A 17,321-nucleotide genomic window follows, 5' to 3' on the forward strand; every position below is an offset into this window, starting at 1 on the left:
ATTTTTAAATTTAATTATTGTTCAAGAACAGTTCTCTGTCTTTTAATCCCACCCCAGCCCACTCCCCCAGTTCTCCCCACCTCCCTCTCATTTCCACCCCCTTAGTTGTTGTCCATGTGTCCTTTTTACTAGTTCCTATAAATCCTTCCTCTTTCCCCCCTGAAATTCCCTCCCCTCTCCCCTCTGGTCGCTGTCCCCCTGTTCTCTATTTTAGTGTCTTTGTTTTCATTTTGCTTGCTTGTTTGTTTTATTGTTTAGCTTCCTGTTAAAGGTGAGATTATATGGTATTTGTCTTTCACCGCCTGGCTTATTTCACTCAACACAATGCTTTCCAGTTCCATCCAAGCTGTTGTAAAGGGTAGGAGCTCCTTCTTTCTGCTGCATAGAATTCCATTGTGTAGATGTACCACAATTTTTTGATCCATTCGTTTACTGATGGGCACCTAGGTTGCTTCCAGCTCTTGGCTATTGTAAATTGTGCTGCTATGAACATTGGGGTACATAGGTTCTTTTGGATTGGTGTTTTAGGGTTCTTAGGATGTAATCCTAGCAGTGGAATTGCTGGGTCAAAAGACAGGTCGATTTTTATTTTTCTTAGAAAATTCCATACTGTTTTCCATAATGGCTGTACCAGTCTGCAATCCCACCAACAGTGAACTAGGGACCCCTTTCCCCCACAACCTCTCCAACATTTGTTGTTTGTTGCTTTGTTTATGATAGCCATCCTGACTGGTGTAAAGTGGTATCTCATTGTGGTTTTAATTTGCATCTCTCTGATGGCTAGCGATATTGAGCATCTTTTCATGTGTCTCTGGACCCTCTGTATGTTCTCCTTGGAGAAGTGTCTGTTCAAGTCCTTTTCCCATTTTTTAATTGGGTTAGTTGTCTTCTTAGAGTGGAGTCCTGTAAGTTCTTTGTATATTTTGGAGATTAAACCCTTGTCTGAGGTATCACTGGCAATTATGTTTTCCCATAAAGTTGGTTGTCTTTTTATTTTAATACTGTTTTCTTTAGCAATGCAGAAGCTTTTTATTTTGATGAGATCCCATTTGTTTATTCTTTCCTTTATGTCCCTTGCTCTAGGGGACATATCAGTAAAAAAGTTGCTGCGTGAAATATCTGAAATTTTCTTGCCAATGTTCTCCTCTAGGACTTTAATGGTTTCATGGCTTATATTTAAGTCTTTTATCCACCTTAAATTTATTTTGGTGTATGGTGTAAGTCTGTGCTCAAATTTCATTTTTTTGCACATAGCTGTCCAGTTCTCCCAACACCATTTGTTGAAGAGGCTATTTTTACTCCATTTTATGTTACTGTCCCCTTTGTCAAGTTTTTTTTTCTGATAATTATTAATTTATTTCCTTTACATTTTCCCCCCATTGAAATTGAGAAAGCAAAATAATGTCAGCAAATATATATATGTATATTTTTCCTTCAAGCAAATGGAGAACTCTTACTGTGGCTTCAAATCTATTATTAGCTCCTGTGTACTCTTTCGCTTCTGAAGGGAGCCCGCCTTCACCAGCTTCATTTCCTAGTCTCTGCTTCATGGGGGGTTGGCTAATGGGGAGCCCCGGCAGGAGGTGAGGAAGGGAGAAGTTTGTTTTCCTCTCTCTCTGATCTGGAAAGTGTCTTTGCAAGAGCAGCTGTCTCTTTCTTTGCTCCAGCATCTCCACGGCTCCACTTCCTGCTACACTAGCCCCTCGTGGTCCCAGCTCCTGTTGTATGTTCCTAACTCTTTAGCTGCCTTATTAGGAGCTTTGGTTTTTCCATTCACTCTGCAAACAATCCCTTACTTCAAACTCCCTCTGTTTTAAAACTTAGAAATGGATTTTACTTCCTGATAGGACCCTGACTCATATACTCAACACCTTGCAATCCTAGCATTATTTTCTTAGCATATATATGTTCTTCCACCCACTCACAATTTTTTTATTGTCAGTTTATTTTGTTCATTAAATTCCACATGATTGAAATCATGTAGTACATGTCTTTCTCTGATCGACTTAATTTACTTAACATAATGTTCTCCAGATTTATCCATGCTGTCGCAAAAGGTAAGATTTCCTTCTTTTTGTGGCTGAGTAGTATTCCATTGTGTAACTGTACCACAGTTTTTTTTATCTACTCATCTACTGATGGATACTTGGACTGCTTTGAAATCTTGGTAATTGTAAATTATGCTGCAATAAACACAGGGGTGCATATATTCTTCTGAATTTGTGTTTTGGCTTTCTTCGAATATATTGCCAGAAGTGGAATTGTGAGGTCATAAGGCAGTTCAATTTTTAGTTTTTGGAGGTAGCTCCATACTGCTTTCTACAGTGGCTGCACCAATCTGCACTCCCACCAGCGGGGCATAAGGCGTCCCTTTTGTCCATATCCTTGCCAAAACTTGTTGTGGATTTATTGATGATAGCCATTCTGACAGGTGTAAGGTGATATCTCATTATAGTTTTAATTTCCAGTTCCCTGACGATTAGTGACATTGAGCATCTTTTTGTATGTCTATCAGCATCTGAATGTCCTCTTTGGAGAAGTGTTTATTCAGGTCCTTTTCCCATTTTTCAATTGGAATTTTTTGGGGGTGTTGAGTTCTATAAGTTTTGCTGTTTTGCTTACTATGGCCTTGTAGTGTAGTTTGATATCAGGTAGCATGATTCCTCCAACTTTTTTCTTCTTTCTCAAGATTGCTGTGGCTATTTGGGGTCTTTTATGGTTCTATATACATTTCTGTAATATTTGTTCTAGTTTTGTGAAATATGCCATTGGTATCTTGATAGGAATTATGCTGAATCTATAGATTGCTTTGGGTAGTATGGACATTTTTAATGATGTTAATTCTTTATATCGATGAACACAGTATGTGCTTCCACTTCTTTTTACCTTCTTTAGTTTCTTTCTTCAGTGTTTTCTCATTTTCTGAGTACAGGTCTTTTGCATCCTTGGTTAAGTTTATTCTGGGGTATTTTATTTATTTTTTGATACAATTATAAATGGGATTTTTCTTAATTTCACTTTCTGATAGTTTATTATTGACATAAAAATGCAATTGATTTCTGGATATTTATTTTCTATCCTTTGCTGAATTCATTTATAAGTTCTAGTAGTTTTTTAGTGGATTACATGTTTTTACATTGTTACAGCTATGTTAATATTTTGTCTTCTGTTTCCTTCATTTAACATTATTATATCATAAACATATAAGATAAACATATTTTCAGTACTTTTAATAATTACCATATTTAATGGCTGCATCTTTTCTCGTTGCTGTACCATGAACCATTAATCTAATCATTTTCAGGTTATTTGTCATAAGAACTGAAACCAGTTTACTTTCTTGTTCCTGGGCTAAAGAATTCTGAGATCAGGTAAAAATAGCTACTTGCTCTATGAAATCTTGCCCCTAGAAGATACCTCTATGAATCAATTAAAATAGTTTACTTATGAAAATTAAGAACTTGCTTATCAATACTTGTTTCAAAACCTTCACCACCTTGGCTGGTGTGGCTTGGTGGACTGAGCAGCACCCTGGGAACCCACAGGTCTCTGGTTTGATTCCCTGCCATGGCACAGGGCTGCTGGCCAGGTACCCAGGTTGGGGCACGTGAGAGATGACCAATCAATGGTTCTCTTTGTACATCGATGTTTCTCTTCCTCTCTTTCTTCCTCCCTTTCCCTCTCTCTCAAAATAAATAAATAAATAAAATCTTTTAAAATACATATAAAAAGCCCTTCACCTTGCTCTGCTCATTAAGCCTAAACAACTACATTATCAATCCTGATCATCCCAACCAGTTTCCTGTCTTGCCAGACTTGCTTAAGTCAGCCAACTTGAGCCTCAAACCCTATAAATATCCTCCTCTGAGTACTGAGATTCTGTCTAGATCTTGTTCCCTCTTTTTGCAGTGTTCTAACAGACTTCGTATGGCTTGATCAATGCGTTTTTCTGGTGGTCTTTTGGAAGGTTAATGATTGACAGCAATAATTTACATCACAGGATTATCATGAGCAGTGAGAGAAATCAAGTACCTGCAAGCATTTCTAAACAATAATGTTCTTTCCAGTGCATGGTAGCAGCCTGTAACATGGCCCACAATGATCACGTCCCTTCTCTTCCCTTTTCTTGATATATCAAGGCCTAATAGGACTTGAGAAACTTAGAAAAGCAAAGAACTGACACTCTGCTAGGTGTTCTCCATCTGTGATCTCATGTTGCCCTCACTTTAGCCCTTTCAAAAGGACATTATTCTGAATCTCCACACTCAGAAAGGCAGGCTGAGAGAGGCTAAGGAATTTGCCTGAGGTCTAACTTAAGTGCAAAGCCAGGATTCCACCCAGGTCTGTCTGACTCAGCTTGTACTTTCTCCTCTGTTATCACTTTACTTCTCAGATTTATATTGTTTTCACTGCAATTACAGAAGGTGAAGTTGAGGTTTCAGGGCAGGACACTCTTTATATAGAACCCCACAGTGGAAAATGACATCCTAGAACAGCAAAATTCAGATAGAAATATACTGCAAGCCACATACATAATTGTGAATTTTCCAGCAGCTACCACCGAAAATAGTGAAAAGAACCAAGTGAAAGTAATTTTTAAAACTTTTCTTTTTAATGCAATTTTAGATTCACAGGAAGCTGCAAAATAATACAGAGGGACCCTCTGTGTCCCTTTTCACTTTGCTGTAGAGAGGACATCTTATATAATGTTAATGTCAAAACAAAGAAATTGACATTGATGCAGCCCACAGACCTTATTCTGATTTCATCAGATTTGCATGCAAACGAAACTGTTCCATTACAACAAAGATAGTCCTTGTGGTATCCCATTATACTCACAAGCCACTAACTCATATCTCATTATTTTTTAAATTGAATGTATTGGGGTGACATTGGTTAACAAAATTATATGTTTTAGGTGTGCAATGCATTGTGTGGTCACCACCACAAGGCAAGTCTCCTTCCATCACCATTTATCCTCTACCCTCTTCTACCTCCCCCACTCCCTCTCCCTCTGGTAATCAGTGTACTGTTATCTATGAGGATGCTTTTAAATTCATATTTTATAAAGATTTTTATTTATTTATTTTTAGAGAGAGGGGAAGGGAGGGAGAAAGAGAGGGGGAGAAACATCAGTGTGAGAGAGAAACATCGATCAGTTGCCTCTTGCATGTGCCCCAACTGGGGACCAAACCCACAATCCAGGCATGTGCCCTGACTCCAGAATCAGACGGGCAACCTTTCACTTTGCAGAATGACACCCAAGCAACTGAACCACAGGAGTCAGGGCAAGGACTTTTTTTTCTTAATCCCTTCCTTTTCCACCCTGCTCTTAATCCCCTGCCCTCTGACAGCTGTCAGTCTGTTCTCTGTGTCTAGGACTGTGTTTCTATTTTGTTAGTTTATTTTGTTCATTAGATTTCATATATAATTGAAATTATATGGTACTTGTCTTTCTCTGACTGTTTTATTTCATTTAGCATAATACTCTGTGGGTCCATCCATACTGTTATAAAGGTACGATTTCCATCTTTTTAATGGCCAAGTAGTATTCCATTGTGTAAATGTACCACAGTTTTTTTTTATCCACTTATCATCTTCTTATGGGCATTTGGGTTGCTTCCAAATCTTGGCTACTGTAAGTAACTCTGCTATGAACATAGGGGTACATGTATTCTTTTGAATTAGTGTTTGGGTTTCTTTGAATATATTCCCTGAGGTGATACTGCTGGGTCTCCACATCACATTTTTAACACTTTGGCCTTTTCTAATGTATTCTCCATGTCTACAATTGTGTCTACTTAAAATGATACATAGATGGAATCATGCAGTGCATTAATTTCCTAAGGCTGCTTAACTAACCTCAAATTGGATGGCTTAAAACAACAGAAACTTATTATCTCACAGGAGCAGAGGAGGACAAAATCAAGGTGTTGGCAGGGCCAGGCTCCCTCTGAATGACGTCTAGGGAAAGATCCATTCCACGTCTCATCTGGTTTCCAGTGGTTGCCCCCTCCTTTGGCTTGTGGTCACATCATTCCAGTCTCTACCTCGGTCTTCACATCGCCTTTTCCTCTGTCGATTTTCTCCTCTGTGAGTCTTATAAAATACATTTGTATTTTGATTTAGGACACACTCAAATAATCCTGGATGATCTAATTTCAAGATCCTTAATTTTATTACATCTGCAAAAGCTTTGAGATTAGGCTGTACCTGGCATGTGTGTCTTGAGTCAAGTGAGTGAGGGTGAGAGAAGGAAGAAATATCGAGGGAGGTGTTAGGGGAAATGAAAAAGTTCAAATACCAGTCGACAAATTCCTTGGGGTGTATACTGTTGACTACTAAATTGCTTTGTGAGCATGGACTTAATGTCACAGGGCTGAAAAGGGGGTGCTGTAATAAATCATACAGTCCTGGACAGGTCTTGGTGGGTAGCTATGCTTCAGGCCTATAACTTCTTTAGTAAAATGTTTTTAAGGAAGCCCGGTCCATTGTTCTTATGCATCTAGATTAACACACCTTTGAAATGCCAGAGGTAATACGCCTTGAAGGCAAAGTCCTCAAAGAACACATAATCTTGATAGCCTGTAATCCGATCCCTGCCTTTCCCACCTCCGGGTAATCTCCTTTACCATCCTTCATTTCAAATGTCTGAGAGAGACTGCAGAACTGTTACTCTTGGAAGCTTTTGAGATCTTGCTTCCCAGCAGTTGCTGTCAGTTTTGACCCAGACTCATAAGATTTCTCTGTAGTTGTGGACATTCTTAAATCCACAGTCAGGAGAGACAAAATAATCTCGGCATCAATTCTAGACCATGGAAAATCTGAGTACGGTGTCCATGTCTGAAACCCGGAGTATGCATTTCCGCCTGTCAGATTCAGTGTCTCAGTCATCCCTGGGCAGTGCTCAGTAAAGAGATTTTTCCCCCTTCATTTTCCTCATTTCTAGATAGTACGCAGATAAGCTTCTTATGGAACGTGTGCGCGGTTCTTCGGAGCACAATACAAGAATTCAGATTTTTATCTTCCTCACAATCAGTACGCTTGACTTGGTTCGGGTTTGACTGTGAGACAACCACATCTGTGAATATACTATAGTTCTCTGGTTTGGTTTTGTTTCTGAGAGAATTCATCATTGCTTACTTCAGACCTCTTGCAGCAAGCCACGCCCAGTTCTAAGGGCGTCTGCCCTAGGCTGTGCCTTGCTTCCTCTTCAGCCCCGCTTTGCTCCACCCCCAGCTGCTCTGACTTTCTGCTTTATCGGACTTACTTCCCGGTATCCCCTCTCCTGCCTCTTTATCTTTCAGCAAAGGACCATTCTCCCCTCCTGAATGACACATTAGGTATAACCTTAAGATAACCGATCTCTGGATTTTGAACTCTTTTGTTGTATACTGTGGCCGTAGGCTGCTTACTTTCCTGGAAGACATATTCCATCTCCTTGAAGCTTTGCCTGGCTGAGAGCAGTTTTTCCGCCAAGCTCTAAAAACTTACTGACTGTGCTTTTATTAAGTAGGGTATGTATTTTCCACCAGCTAGATTATAAACTGGTTAAGGCCAAAAACCTATACTAAACTTATTTTATACTTCTTTTTTTTTAACATTCTATTTATTTAATTTTGACTCAAGACACACAAGAGAGAGGGGGAGGGAGAAAGAGAGGGAGAGAAAGAGCGTGTAAGAGACATGGTTGCCTCTTACACGCTCCCAACTGGGGACCTGGCCTGTAACCCATGCAATATGCCCTGACTGGGAATTGAACCAGGGACCTTTTGGTTCACAAGCTGGCTCTCACTCAATCCACTGAGCCACACCAGCCAGGGCTACTGTAATTTTTCTTTAAAGATTTTTAAAATTTATTTTTAAAGAGAGGGGAGGGAAAGTGAAAGAGAAACATCAATGTGTGAGAGAAACATCGATGGACCTGGCCTGCAACCCAGGCATGAGCCATGGGTTCAAGAGTACAAGGTCTGACCAGGAATTGAACCAATAACCTTTTGGTTCTCTGGCTGACACTCAAGCCACTGAGCCACACCAGCCAGGGCTTATTTTATACTCTTCTTTATCTGTCTCGCACTCCGACATTACCATGTGCCCTAAACAAAAAAGGTGCTTAATAAATATCTGCTAAGGAGAACAGTTGTAAGAATAAGAAGTAACTTTTTAGTATAAATTGGTAGAGACTCTATCAGAAGAAAAATCATCATTCGCAGGTATAACATTTTGTAAAAGGACTTTGAAGACTTGCAAAAATTATGTAAAGAATCTCCCCCACCCCACCAAGAACTACTCTCTGTTGTCTACAGCTATATTTTTAAAGTCAGACTTGTGGAAGTATACCTTACATTCAGTAAAATTTGGTCTTTTAAATTGCTTAGTACTATGAATTTTCAAAATCTATTTTATTGGCCCTGGCTGCTGTGGCTCAGTGGATTGAGCACAGGCCCTCGAAACAAAGCCTCATCAATTGGATTCCCAGTCAGGGCACGTGCCTCAGTTGCAGGCCAGGTCCCCAGCGGGAGGGGTACCCAAAAGGCAACTATACAGTGATGTTTCTCTCCCTCTCTTCCCCTCTGTCTAAAAATAAATAAATAAACAAACATTTTAAATAAATAAGTATACTTTATTGATTATGCTATTACAGTTGTCCCATTTTTTTTCTCCCCTTTATTCCCTTCCATCCTGCACTCTCTCTCCCACCAGCATTCCTCCACCTTAGTACATGGTCATGGGTCATATATATAAGTTCTTTGGCTTCTACATTTCCCATACTATTCTTACCCTCCCCCTCTCTATTGTGTATCTACCATTTATGCTTCTTATTGTCTGTACCTTTTTCCCCACCCTCTTCCCCAGCCTCTGTCCACTCTGTGCTGATAACCTTCCATGTGATCTCCATTTCTGTGATTCTGTAGCTGTCCTAGTTGTTTGCTTAGTTTGTTTTTGTTTTGTTTTGTATTTTTAGTTTCAGCTGTTGAAAGTTGTGTTTTTTGTCATTTTACTATTCATAGTTTTGATCATCTTCTTTTTCTTAGGTAAGTCTCTTTAACATTCCATATAATAAGGACTTGGTGATGATAAACTCCTTTAATGCCCCTTACAATGTAATAAGTCTACTGAGACAAAGAAATATGGCCCAAATGAAAGAACAGGTCAAAACTTCAGAAAAAGAATTAAGTGACAAGGAGATAGCCAACCTATCAGATGCAGAGTTCAAAATACGGGTAATCAGGATGTTCACAGAAATGATTGAGTAAGGTCACAAAATAGAGGGAGAAGTACAGGCTATACAGTAAAATAAAGAAAAATATTCAGGGAACCAACAGTGAAGGGAAAGAAACCAGGACTCAAATCAAAGATTTGGAACAGAAGGAAGAAATAAACATTGGACTGGAACAGAATGAAGAAACAAGAATTCAAAAAAATGAGAAGAAGCTTAGGAACCTCTGGGACAACTTTAAACACTCCAACATCCAAATCATAGGTGTGTCAGAAGGAGAAGAAGAGCAATAAATTGAAAACTTATTTGAAAAAATAATAAAAGAAAACTTTCCCAGTCTAGCAAAGGAACTAGACATGTAAGTCCAGGAAGCTCAAAGAAACCTCAAGAAAGTTGGATCCAAGGAGAAACATATCATAATCAAATTACCCAGGATTAAAGATAAGGAGAGAATCTTAAAAGCAGCAAGAGGAAAGGAGACATTTACCTATGAAGGAGCTTGCATAAGACTATCAGCTGCTTTCTCAAAGAAACCTTACAGACAAGACCGGGCTGGAAAGAAAGGCAAGGATTTACAACCTAGATTACTCCATCGAGTAAAGCTATCATTGAGAATGGAAAGGCAGATAAAGTGCATCCCAGATAAGGTCAAGTTAAAGGAGTTTATCGTCACCAAGCCCTTATTATATGACATGTTAAAGGGACTTATCTAAGAAAGAGAAGATGATCAAAATATGAACAGTAAAATGACAACGAACACAACTATCAACAACTGAATCTTAAAAGCAAAACAACTAAAACAGGAACAGAATTACAGAAATGGGGATTACATGGAGGGTTATCAGCAGGGAGGAGGTGGGCCAGAATGAGGAAAAAAGGTACAGTATGGGGGGGGGTTTAGAGCAGTATAGGAAATGAAGAAGCCAAAGAACTTATATGTGTGACCCATGGACATGAACGAAGGGGGAGGATTGCTGGAGGGAAGGGGTGACCTGGCAGAGGGCAGCCACGGGAAAAAATCGGGACAACTGTAATAACGTAATCAAGAAAATATACTTAAAAAAAAAATCTCCCATCTATTCTCCTGAGACACAGTTATCTTTCCAAGCAGTCATTTCTTGTTCCATAAATGTTCTTTCTTCTTTTCCCTTCACTTATTAAGAAGTCCTTTATTTTTTCCATAAAGGTCCTTCCCTGCCTCTACTGACCTTATCAAAATGGTATATAACCCCAAATTCTATCTGACCCTGTGAGTCACATTTTACTGCGTACCTTCCATATACTTTGACAAAAACATGGTGACTAAATTCTGTCTTTTGCTAATGTCTTTTGTCAGTTTAATTCCAGGATACCAGTCACTTACACTAAGAGAGTACAGGGAAAGTTTTAACTCCCTGACACTGTTATTCTACTGTATGGGTGTATTAAAATTAGTTTCCCCAGGCACCAGTTGGACTTCGGGTTGTTCCCAGTTTTTGGACATTTCCCTACAGGGTCTTTGTGCGGTATATATTTTCAGTTCTCTTGGGTTAATATCTAGGAATGGGATACCTTGATTATATGCTAAATGTCTCTATAAGAAACTGCTAGACTGTTTCCAAAGTGGTTATACAAGTTTGCATGTTCATCTGTAATACATGAGAGTTCCAGTTGTTCAGCATCCTTATCAGCACTTCCTATTGTCAGCTGTTTTACTTTTAGGCATTCCAGTAAATGAACTGATAATTGGAAGATGAATGTGGAAAATGTATAGGGTCACTCATCTTTGAGACGTTCGTTGATGAAACCAGTGCCTGTTTTTACCTTTGGCTAGGTTGATACACTGTCGGTGTTTGATTTTGTTGACTGTGTCAGAAATATGATCATGTTGAGAACATTTAACATAGTTCCTTACCTTCAGGTCCTCATAGTCAGGTGAGAAGGACTTGGGAAAGAAAATATGTGTAAGAGTACAAGGTCTGTCCAGAAAAGGTTCAGCCATTGTTAATATAATAATGGTTTGTGCAACATCAGTGTAATCTGGCAGCCAGGGAGAGTGGACTAGAATGCACACGCATGAACAATGACTTCGCAGTCTTAGTCATTGGGGGAAGGGGTAGATGCCATTGAGTGACCATGTGTACCGTGTGGCCATCGCATTCAAAATGACTAAGAAAGTAAAGCAATGAGTTTGCATCAAATTTTGCATTAAGCTTGAACATTCTTCCATGGGAACTATTGGAATGATTCAGAAGGCTGTAGATATGGGCAACTGGTGATAAAGCTTCATCACAACAATGCACCTGCTCATACATCACATTTAGTGCAGAGATTTTTGGCAAAACATCAGATTAGCCAGGTGACAGCCCCCCTACAACCCAGATTTGGTGCCCTGAGACTTCTGGCTTTTTCCAGAACTAAAATCACCTTTGAAAGGGAAGAGATTTCGGACCATCAGTGAGATTCAGGAAAAGACAGTGAAGCAGCTGGTAGTGATTGGGAGAACTGTGTGAGGTCCCAAGGTGCTTATTTTGAAGGGAACTGAGTCATTATTGTCTTATGTATAACATTTCTTTCTTGTTTGTATCTTTTTCAACACATGTTTCTATTTTTCTTATTACATGACTTTAAACCTTCTGGACAGAGCTGATATACTTCTTGCCCTGGTGGGATAGCTCAGTTGGTTAGAATGTCATCCCTATACACCAAGGTTGTGGGTTCAACACCTGGTCAGGGCATATACAAGGAATAACCAATAAATGCATAAATAAGTGGAACAAGAGTATACCTCTCATGATACTTTTGGAGCAAGCTTTTTACCTTACCCTGGGAGAAAAGGCAAGGCTGCTAGAAGGTGTCTCTCAAGTCAAGTCCCCTTTTTCATAAAATTGATGTTAAGCTTTGTAGATTAATAAAATGTCAATGCTGGGTCTTGAGTATTTTACTTGCAACAGAAGACAATAAGGGCTTCCTTACCCAGAAGGCAATTAATCTTAATAGGAAAATGGGTTTAAGAGTTAAGGAAATACAGATGTGAAGAGACTTTTTACCTCAACTACACACTGTAGAGCCATTGAACAAAGTCGTCCAGTAGGCCCTCAAGAGTAAAACATATTTTCAGTAGGCCCTCAAGAGTAACCGGGCCAGGGGAGAACAGAGGGAAGTCTGAGAGAGACTGGGTGGAAACCAGAGCTTCTGGATCCTATTTCCAGCTGTGCCCTACCTAGCTGTATAAACCTGGACAAGCCAACTCCTTTCTTTTTTAAAAGAAGATCTTGGACTCCTAAGATCTCTTTCAGTTGTGACATTTTGTATTCTGTACACCACATGGTGGGAAAATTGGGGGAAGAAGGACAATGAAAAAGGCCAGAGCAAAGACATGGAATGCAGGGGAGGGGGAGCAAGGCAGCGCAGGCTGTGCCACTAGAGGGGTGTGACTTGTATTTAAACACAGGGAAATGGCCCTGGCCTGGTAGCTCAGTTGGTTAGGGAGCATCATTCTGATATGCCAAGGTTGTGGATTTGATCCTCTTTCAGGGCACCTATAAGAATCAACCAATCAATGCATCAATAAGTGAAATGACAAATCGATATTTCTCTCTCTCTTCCTCTCCCCTTTCCTCTCTCTCCAAAATCAATACATTAAAAAGAAATGTAAACACAGGGAAATGAAAAGGCAGGCCCTAAGGCCCAAAGAGACTGTGAAGGGCCACCAAGGACAGTCGGATAAGAGACTGAATGTGAAACTAGGAGTGTGGTAAGAAGGCAGTACACAGAGGAGCTGGTGGGGAGACTTTTCAACTGGAAGGCAGAGCACAGGGATCAAAGATTCAGGAGCATTTATCTCTTCATTCAACAAACAGTACTAGACGTGGGATATTTTGGAAGAAACTTCAAGGAGGCTGGCTAACCTTCAGCATGAGGGAGGTCTGTGATGGGTACTAACTGGGGCTACTGATGTGGGGAGGGGAGTCCCCTCTTTGAAAGACGGCGATACCAAGCTAGGATCCTGTACCACTTAACAAACACTTGTTCATCAACTACCAAGTTATAGCCACTGGAGATACGGAACAATTTCTCTACCCTTCTGGAGGTTAAGTTCTAGTAAGGGAAGATAAATATTCAATAAGATATATAAATAAAATTCATAGTGTGTTAGTAAAAAACACTAATAAGAAAAACAAAGCAGGAAAGGGCAGTAGGATTGGATATAAAGGGGTGATGGTTGTAATTCTAAGTAGCATGGCCACTGAAAGGATGACAGCCTGAGTCAAGGAAGGGATGGAATGGGATAGGGAAGTATTGGATAGTCTTTCAGAGAGGAAACAGTAAACAGAACAGGGCACTTAGGTTGGGAGAATAGCCAGGGTTCAAGGAGGCCCATGGGGCTGAAGGAAAGAGGAATAAGGGGAGAGTAATTTGCTATATGGCTGGGGCTCCAGGAGGAGGCAGGAAGGAGCCCAGCTCATTCTGAAGCTTCTTCCTTGCTCATCTCCCTCCTCTCAGGATTTAGGAACCACCTCCGTGGCTTAAGCTGCAGATAACTAGTAAATAAGATACAGTGTTCCAGTTATCATAACCCAGAAAAAAAGGTCCGGGACCAACTGGCAGTAAGAGTTGATGATGCTGCATTTAAAGGAGACCTAGACCAGGCCTTAAATTCCCCTTTCTTCAGACACCATCCATTTTGAGGCCAGTGTGGCTCAAGGCCTACTGAGGGGTCTCCAGTGAGGGCAGAAGAAAGCTATATAGAGAAGAAACTAGGGAGGCCAGATATACTGAACTTTAAATACATATGATTGTACTAGGAAATAACTGCACATGATTCGAAATTTCAAATGGAATAAAAATCCGCCTAGAGTTCTCAGCGTCTGAGAATTTTAGTCATTACTGGTCCAAGCCCTGCATCCTACAGAGAAAACTCAAGAGAAGTAATTTGTTAAAGCAACACAGGAAAAAAGAAGGAGGCCTCTAGCTTACATGGCCAGTGCATTTCTATTCTATCACAACCTTTTTATCTTTATTGTAAGTTTCAGAATAAGATTACAGAGAAAGTGAAGCAATATTGTAAATTGTGTTTTAAGTTCACAGTTAACTAAGTGAGAAATAGAAATTGTGCCAAATTTCAGAGCCAGAGTTCCACCCTGTGGAATCTGTTACCCTGGGACGAGATTCCTGGAGGGGTGAGCAGTGACAGGTTTCACCGGAAATGTAGAGAGCCTGGGAGAAAAACCCCCCGTGTTAGTCCTCGACTGGCCAATGTCTTCTCTTCGTCTGGTGGCAGCAAGTGGAGCTGAAATCTTTCAACATCAGGATGAAGACATGTACCTCAATTTTTAATTTCCACAAGCCTTGAGTCAAATGTAACATTTAACACAGATAGTTTAACTTCAGTGTAACATTAATGTGGTTCAGTCCAATTAACCTCTTTTCTTTTTTTTTAAGTATAAAGGTTTTTTTTATTATGTATAACATAGGCACAATTATTTAAAGTTAGTAATTTTTTATTTAAAGAATTTCACAAGTGATTCCTTCCACTGCCTTAATTCCTCCTGATTTTGAGTCTTAATCCCTTTTAAAAATAATTTTTGCTCAATCCACAGTTGTCATGTCAGTCATCCACAATTCTTCCAGTGGGGCTTCTTTGATCTCCCCTTGAATATGGCATACTTAAGAAATCCCCTCCCGCCTCTAATTATTGGGACCACAGTTCTTCTAGCAATTTAGTTCAGGGCCACAGTTAGGGTCAGAGTATGTGTATCTGCCTGGTTTTCAATTTCCAGCATCCTTTAAACATGATAAGTTTAAATCATTTTTACTCCTAAGCTATCACACTCTAGAGTAGTGCAGATTATTGGGATATGTCAACCTAAGAGTAAAAACACTTGAATATTATTAGAGCTTTATAGTTTTAGTAGCTAACAAATAGTTCACAGATCCAACAAATATTCTGCAAATAAAGGAAACAACATAGTTAGGTATTCTATGATGTGGGTCTACAGAAAATATGCTGTTGTCTAAAGAAAAAAAATCAAACATGGTAAGGAATAAAAAGCACATGAAACTCAAAAACTACATTTTACCAAAGGTTTAAAATAAGTCTCTAGAGAAAAATAATATTACGAACATATGAAAATTAAAATTTAAAATAGATGAATTAAATGTATAGGAAAGAACCCATATTCTCAATATAAGAAAACCAGAACTTGTTCACATTTCAGAGTCTTTATCTTGCAGAAGATCTTAAATTATAGATGGAGCAGAATAAAATACAGTCTCTTCAAAAACAATTAAGATTTCATGTTCATAACACCAGCTTCCCCCAAGGAAATTTTCTATTGATTTGTAACCTGGCCTGGAATTTGACCTTGGCATTCATGTCATGATAATTTGGGTCACTCTGAATATGCCATTTCTTGAACAAGGGCTTCTGCTAATTTTAAATGAACACAGCTGCTAATTTGCCATTCTTCTATTCGCATCACTATATGTGGGAGTAAATTTGCAATTAATAAAACATTTCCAGCAAAGCAGTCAGACTGAGGAAATGAAGGAAAGACAGTTTATCTAGTAAGTTTAAAAAGAGATGTTTCTTTTTTGCCTTTTTGGATATAAAAAGGGGAGAGAAAACAATTTAGGGCTTTATGGTAGAGGCCAGAATTGCTCCCTGGGCTAGGGTAATTAAAAAAAAAACCAATGCAACCTCAAATTAGATTTTAGTTAAAAAAAACAACAACAGAAATTTTAAGAGAATGAATGTTGAAAAGTTTGTACCAGACCTAAAAATGTTTCCTTCTTTTAAAATTTTTTCCTTCTTCCTTTCTGCCTTCTTTCTTTTCTTTAAAATTTTTTTCTTTTATTGATTCTAGACAGAGAGGAAGGGAGCAAAATATTGATGTGAGAGAAACATCCGTTGCGTCTTGCACACTCCTCAATTGGAGACTGAACCGTAATCCAGGCCTGTGCCCTGCTTGGAAATTGAACTAACAACCTTTTGCTTAAATGGACCACCCCCAACCGACTGAACCACACCAGCCAGGGCCTGCCCTTCTTTCTTTGGTTCAATGAAAATTAATATTTCTCAAGTTTAATTCATGGGAAGAGCATGCATTTGATAGTAAATAGTAATCAAGATGCTGCATTAATTAATAATATATTGTTCAGATACAGGAAAACAAAGGTCATACTGGTAGACCAGAGAACAACAGGCTGGCTGGCAGCTCTTCAGTCAGAGATACAAGTGAAGGAACTTAAAAGAAAAGGAACTCGGAGAGCTGAAGGAGGAAGTCTCAATAGGTGGGTTTTTGAGCTTGCTGTTTTCATTTGGTAGAATGTTCTCTCGTCTACTTTTCACTACCTCTATTATATTACTGGTGATAGTCCAATTTATCTAGATACGGTTAGTTAGGGCCTTGAATGCCACACTAGGTTATGGGAGCCACAGAGTTTTCTTGATTTCAATGATCAAAGACAGACTAAGAACGCAGTTCTGGTGCATACTGAAGGAAAGAGGTGCATGGCTCTTCACCCCTCCCCCCTCTTTCTTTCTGTCTCAGCACATTACAAAGTGCTAGGCATTATGCGTAGTTACCCCATGAAACGTGGGAAGCCAGGTTATTCTCCAACACATGGTCGCCAGGCAGCCTCTATGTCCTCATCACCCTTTTTACCCTCTGTAATCTGAGGGTAATTGCTCCACTGACGTCGTGCTTTGAAGGCTCAGCAATGACCTGCTACGGGCTAAGACTAGGGATTTGTTCCCTCGTCACTCATTTTGTTTTGGGTCTTCGATTTCCCGAAACCTCTTCTCACTACTCAGGAACAGCTTGCATTTTACCGTTTAAAATTTAGAATGCATTTTTACGTAGAAGCTTAAAACCAAGTTTCATTAGTTAAGAGTTGGCTATGGGTGGAGCGTCGAAGAGATTCTGAAGGGTGCCTTCCAGCGCTTTTGATATTGAAGGCGGGTGACAATAGTTCTAAAGAGTACGGTTAAAGCCTGGAGATTTTTCTTTGAACACCTCTATTCTCATACATTCTCGCCTGGGCTGGGGGCTAACTTTTCTGAAGCTTATTTAATAAGAAATCAAGAAAGGGAGCAGGGCTCGCCTTTTTTTTTTTT

The sequence above is a fragment of the Artibeus jamaicensis genome, unplaced genomic scaffold (assembly GCF_021234435.1).
Source record: "Artibeus jamaicensis isolate MK-2021 breed Jamaican fruit bat unplaced genomic scaffold, CSHL_Jam_final contig_889, whole genome shotgun sequence".
Classification (NCBI taxonomy): Eukaryota; Metazoa; Chordata; class Mammalia; order Chiroptera; family Phyllostomidae; genus Artibeus; species Artibeus jamaicensis.